The sequence below is a fragment of the Amblyomma maculatum genome, chromosome 11, assembly GCF_055883805.1.
Source record: "Amblyomma maculatum isolate TAMU_Amacu chromosome 11, ASM5588380v1, whole genome shotgun sequence".
NCBI classification, from domain to species: Eukaryota; Metazoa; Arthropoda; class Arachnida; order Ixodida; family Ixodidae; genus Amblyomma; species Amblyomma maculatum.
The window spans coordinates 113724447-113731066 of NC_139354.1; the positions used below are offsets into that span (position 1 = coordinate 113724447).

Sequence of the window (6620 nt, forward strand, 5' to 3'; positions counted from 1 at the left end):
GGACACATCTGTGGTTTCGGTTCCCCTAAATGAACTAGTTAGGCTTCTGACTCCCAGTCTTCCCCCTCACCTCCGTCTTTACGACCTTGCCAATGTTAAGCCCAGCTGGCGGTATATCACAGCGGATTTGTTGGAAGCAAGCAGAGCGTCCTTTATGTACCACTTCGCCAGGGGAGTCCTCCCCATTAAGGCTCCGGCGTTTACACGGGCCAGCTTGCGACCAACTTGTCCGACTTGTGGTGGTAGAGAGGACACTGTGCACATATTCTCGCAGTCTCCTTCCTGAAGCACTTCTCCGTCATGTAGCTAATCTCTTCCAGCTTCCGGGTATACCGTACCAGACCGTGCAATACCTGAATCCGTTGCCAGGCGTAGCCGTTAACCAGTTCGTCCTGCTCGTGAAGTGCGCGTACCAAGTATGGCTGGCACGCTGCGCGGCCGCATATAACAGCAGAGTTCCAGGCCTCCACGAAGTAACTGCAAAGATACGGAAGGAGGTCTGGTTCTGCCTGCAGCAGGAACGTCGCATTCTTGCCGAGCGGAGGTTCTCGAAGATTTGGTGCGGGCCGTCTGTGATTTTCTCGGTTAAGGGTGGAACACTCTCTGTGTCACTATGATTTTATCACAGGGAATGGTCGTCCTTAGTGACACTCGCGTTGTCATGAAGGTCCGCCTCGTTGGCTCAATGCCACGATGGCGCTGCAGGCCGTCTTTGCGTCAGATGCCACTCACTCCTGTGAGGGCATCACGCGGCGGCCCCCTTGTCCGGGTAGGACCCTCACCTCGAACTAAAAAGGGCCAAGTGGGGTCTGGGAGAGCTTTTGGGAGAGCACGGCACTTCCGGGTGTCAATCCCCCTCCCCATCTGACAATGGCAAGAGACGCTGCGCAGCCGTAGGCTGCGAGAATACCGAAAATTGCCCACAGGTAACGTTTCAATGCTTTCCGACCCGCGGCGAGCAGCGGAGACTGTGGCTGGAAGCTCTTGGCGCGCCGAGCGACACTGCGCGTAGGGTTTGCTCCCAACATTTTGAGCAAAGCGCCTTCAAGCCCAGTTCCTCAAAGAACGCTGGTATGAAGCGCCGACGGCTTCGTTGTGACGCTGTGCCAACTACAGGCGCACCTGCTGAGCAACATACTGAAGATGTGAACCAAGTGAGTATAGGGTGTATGCACGAACGGTCGCGATGCCAAAACGCTATGCACTCTGGGTAATGCGCCATTTTGAAGCAATAGCCAGCAGACGGCGGAGTACACACGAAGCAAGCTTAGCCGTTCGAGCGGAGATGTGTAGTGTGTCACCTGCTTGCGCCACTGCATCTTAAGAACTGGCTTTTTTTTTTCTCAGTGAAATGGCGCATGATAATGTGCATTGTGCAGCAACGCTGTGCGCGGAGGATCGGGCGCGCTAGGATCAAAAAGTCGCCCTTTGTGGTGGGGACCCGTTTCAACTCTGCGAGAGCGACTGCGTTACAGACGTGAACCTGTGGCCGCGAGTTGACGCAGCAGACATCAACGAGTTCCTTGTCTTGAGGACCAGCTTTATCACCCGCCAGCAACTAAAGGCACGGAAAGCATTAGAAGGCCACAATTTTGTGACTAGCGGTTGGGTGCGCGAGCCATGCGTGAAGGAAGTTTCTTCCGACTCCGTGATTGTCAAGACAAAGGTACGTTGAGGTGTTTTGTTCTTTTAGCAGAGTGTAATATTGTATTTTCTGTCCAGGTCAACCATTCGCAGAGCCTCAACAAGCCACCCGTTGAGGCGTGGATTCTCTGCAAGAAAGACGGCGACGTTGGCGCCGCGCACTGCACTTGTATGGCCGGGAACGGCGAGGCGTGCTCCCATGTGGCGGCACTGCTCTTTTACGTCGAGTACGGCGTGCGCGTGCGGCAGGAGCGCTCATGCACGGACGGCATTAACGCCTGGCTGCCGACACATATCAGGAAAGTGAGGGTGAGGCCGATTGCTGCTATGGATTTTGCGTCATCGGCGATGAAAAAACGACGCTTGGGTGCCGGCGCCAGTACGAGTTGTGCGCCTAACGCCTTTGCCCTGCCATCAGCACCCACAGGAGACGAGTGGACGAGTTTTTCACCGCCCTCGTCGCTTCAGGTCACTGGCCAGCTGTGGCAAGCACAGATCCAGCCTTCAGCGACATGTATGTGCCAGCAGTGAGACGCTGCAAAGGGGCCGATCTTCGACTACTGTTCAGCCAATCGGCTCAGAAGCTAAGCCATCATGAGCTTTTGAAGGAATGCCATGAGATATATGACAAGCTTGAAATAAGTGGGGAAGCAGCTTGCAGCATCGAGTCAAGGACGAGGAGCCAGCATATGACCACTCAGTGGTTTTCATACAGAGCAGGAAGGGTGACAGCTTCAACCCTGTATGATGTCTGTCATACCAAAGTTGATGCCCCATCATTGAGCCTGGTTAAGCGTATCTGCTATCCACATGACGACAAGGCTACGTCACCTGCCATAAGGTATGGTAGGCAGAATGAGCCTAATGCACTGAAAAAGTATAAACAACGAGCAGCTGATCTTCACATAGGAGCACAGTTTCAGAAGCTGGATTTTTAATCTCGCAGCAGCACATCTTTCTGGGTGCGACACCTGATATGCTGGTAGAATGTGAGTGTTGTGGCAAAGGACTAGTAGAAGTTAAATGTCCATGGACAGTAAAAGACGGACGGTTATGCGACCTGCTCTCCGATTGCAACGGCTGCGTATTTGAATGTGACAGTACACTTCAGCTGAAGACCAGACACCGGTACTACCACCAAGTGCAGTTGCAGCTGTTTGTCTGGGAAAGAGAATACTGCGACTTTGTTCTATGGAACCAGAATGAAATGAATGTTTAGAGAGTAAGGCTAGACATGAAGTTCTTGGAACCTTTAATCCAAGTTGCCAAGATATTTTTCTGCAAAGTTCTCATGCCTGAGCTTGTTGGCCGCTGGTTCAGCAGAAAGAAAGAAAATCAGCCTCCAACTTCCAACAAAAATGTGGGAGCATCAAACATGAATGTACTGCAAGAAGCTGGGCAGTGCATGTCAATAACTACAAGCCATGCAAACAGCATCCAGCCTCCAACTGCTAGCCAATCTGTTACAGTGTCACCTGTAACAAAGGCCACAAGTTGTGCAGACAGCACTGTCGTGAAGTATTGTATATGTAAAGGACCCGAGGAAGGGAAAATGATTGCGTGTGATGGTCCCAATTGTACCACAACATGGTTTCATTTCAAATGTGTAGGCCTAACTAGAGCTCCAAAAAGTGCCAAGTGGTTTTGTAGTTCGTGCAAGAAGGCATCCGTGCAAGCTTAAGCAAGAATGCTAGTCATATGCACATAAAAACATTTGTGACTGAGCAGACAAGGGAAGGGAAAAGAGGGGTTTGGTATGACATACATGACGGAAGCCAACAGCCACCGAAACCAAGGAGCACAAGGGGATGTTTTCTGTTTTTGATATACTTGTTTTCTAATTCGGGGAATGGTAATTGATTAGAAAGCAGAATAAAGAAAAGCCACATTCCACCGGTGCGATTCGAACCTGAAAGGTTGGGTTCCACCGTGGGTTCAAATCCCACTGGCAGGATGTGGTTTTTTTCTCCTGCTTTCTAATCAACTACCACTCCCCGAATTAAAAAGCACGCAAATCAAAAATAGAAAACATCCCCTTGTGCTCCTTGGTTTCGGTGGCTGTTGGCTTCCGTCATAAACATTTGTGATAAGCATTCTGTGATAATTGTGAACTCAGTTGATGGTTGTAAGATGTGGGCTGCATGGTTGATCTCACTTAATTGCAATTCAAAAATTCCTTACATACACATGCATCACTCCTGCCTCGCACATGCTATGCTGGTGACAATCAGCTCCACAAGGATCTCTGGCAAAACAAGCCGAGCTGTTTGGCCACTGCCCCGCACATTCCTTACGACCAGAGTGACCGCTAGCAATGCCCGAACCCAACCACGGCGGCCGCATTTCTATGGAGGCGAAACATCTGTGCTGTGCAATGTGCGACAGATACTATGCCATTTCCTTTCCCCAATAAACATTCATGTCCAGAGACACTGAATTGGACTAAGTTACAGTGGACAATAGTACACATCTGTCTTGGAACAGTCAACTGCATGTGCTTTTTATGCAGTTATGTTGTGTTGTTTTGTGCTTTGCATCATTAGCTGCTTCAGTTGGTGTGCCTGTACATAGTAATATGTGTCTGCTGTTTCCTCAGTGCCTTTGTTTCTTTATGTTTCAGTCAATAAACCAATATAGTTGGTTACAACTCAAGAACAAAGCGGCTGTTCCCCATCAAAGGATCCCCTTTCAGCCAATGTTGTTGGCCGACTGTCATGACCCTGTTAACGTGACAATGCAAGGAGAGGACTATCCCTGAAAATCCAGGGCGGGGACTATCCCCTTTCATTTGCCACTCCATTGTCACGCCAGCAGGGTCATGAGAATCAGCCAATGCCGTTGGCTGAAATGGGGTCCTTTGACAGGGAAAAGCAGCTTGGTTCCTGAGTAGTACCCAATTACAGCCTCAAGCATTCATGCTGGCCTCCCCTTGACTTCTTCAATAGTTAACTTCTCCTTAGTCAAATGGCACAACAGAATTGCAGAGGTTTGTGAGTGCACAACAAACGCATGCTATCTTATCAATCTGAGACTTGCCGTGCTCATTACAGTTTAGGAGCTCAATGGGCAAACTGCCTTTGAGGATAGTGTATTTATTTCTGACCATGCCGCTGGCGATCTCCCTTGTCCGCTCAACATCACCACTGCTAAGTTGCCTTTTTCCTTTAGTAAAAGCAGGTGCAACAAGTGTTGCATGGCACATGCCTACACTTTCTGCTATTAAAAATTCCCTATCAGCCAGCACAATGTCACCGTACTCTAAAAGATTCAGGACACCACATTCTTCTGTTATTGACTTATCACTGGCACGGCCTCCATATGCATCTGAAAGAAAAGTGACTGCCCCTTGCGGACTAATTCCGAACAAAAATTTGATGGTGTTGCGGTGCTTATAATGAGACCACGTCTCTGCACGAGGAAGGTAGGAGCTCAGCCTATCAATGCTAATTTCAAAGCAGTCCAAAATCACTCGGACCTTTACACCAAAGCTGTCGACAAAGGCCACCGGCATTGTCTTCATGATCTGCTCTGTCTGGCCAACGTACCAATGGACCAATGCGGTTGCAAAACACAATCAACCATCTTTCAAAGATGCGTGACGCTGTTTACTGTGAAATGTTAAAACGGTAGGCAAGGTCCTGAAGTTGACAGCCCAGCCTCAGTCTCATCAAAAAAAGAATCATTTCTTGAAATTGTTTTTGGGAATGTTTAGCCGAATGCGAAATATGATCTTTTAACAGTCGGAACACTGAAATTAACATGAAATATGTCGGAAGCCCTGTATAAAAAGCAACTTTTGCATCATTTTCCTGTAGGCTTTCTTCAGTGAACCTTGCTGATTTAACAGCGTCTTGGCATGCGCCCAGCTGCAACTGGAGTTGTGCCACGGTCTCCTCAAGTTTGCTGATGCCCTCTTTCGACATGTCCGTCTGGCAGGCAGCATCTATTTACAGAAGAGAACAACAAAACAAATGAGGGAAGTGATGGGAGGCTTTTTTTCTAACATGCCATGTAGCAAACACAAACAGGTAAGAAATAAATATTAAATACCTGCTAAACACACATCACCACATCACAGGAAACAAGACGATTTTTTTTTTGCGCTTATCAGAGCCAGGTTAACCTCAAGAGTTTACGTACCAACGTTCGCGTTCAGTTCCTGATCTGGTGAACAAGTTGCAGGTTCTTCAATGGGAAGAGTACAACTGACTGATGGAGAGGAAGTAGGACTGGTTTCTGCAGAGGGAGCAGGACTTGTGTTTGCGCAGAGAGAAGCACAGGTAGCTGCAGAGGGAGCAGGACTGGTCGCTGCTGTTGGTACAATGGGAGCGGCACTGGTGACTGCTGCAAAGAAACATGGTACAGGGTAGTGATTTACCGACTTCGTAAAACAATCAGAATAAATAGTGGAAGGTGTAGTGGCTTGGCACTTACCAACGCTGAAAAGCTGACTTCGCGAACGTGCCTTTCGACGACTGTACCGTTCTCTGGTGTTAGTTTTGGCATCATACCCCAAATGCTTCGATGGGGTCCAGTCAGGATTGCAGTCGTCAAATAGAGTTGATGGATCGCCTGAAACGTACAGATTATAGAACATACGTTTCTTCGCATGCACCGTTCGTTAAATAGTGGCCTAGTGAAATCGGTCATTCCGCTAGACCAACGCTCTGCCGAAAGCAAGGCTTGCATCCTCGATGCGAAAACAACTTTTACACTGTCAGGAGCGCACAACCCAGGTGCGTAAACTGCATACCTGATAAAAAGTGTCGGGAACACACTCTGTACTTGTCCGGACATTCGGCGACACCCCTCCTGTTGAGGCGAGCAATCCACTCACGCCGTCGCTGTTCCGACAGCTGCTTTGTCTTGCCGCATTCATGAACGCGCACCTTCGGGATCTTAAAGAATCGAAAGTCGATTAGGTTGTTGCCTTCCTGCTTTGCCTTTTCCTTCTTGGCTTTAGTGTAGGTGCGACT

At 48.9% G+C, this 6620-nt stretch overlaps 2 pseudogenes; one reads left to right on the forward strand and one right to left on the reverse strand.

Annotated features, from left to right (window-relative positions):
* The first annotated feature begins 1073 nt into the window (after positions 1-1073).
* On the forward strand, positions 1074-3484 carry LOC146174705 (uncharacterized; annotated as a pseudogene).
* A 444-nt stretch (positions 3485-3928) lies between these two features.
* Positions 3929-5655, reverse strand: LOC146174706 (uncharacterized; annotated as a pseudogene).
* Between the last annotated feature and the right edge of the window lie 965 nt (positions 5656-6620).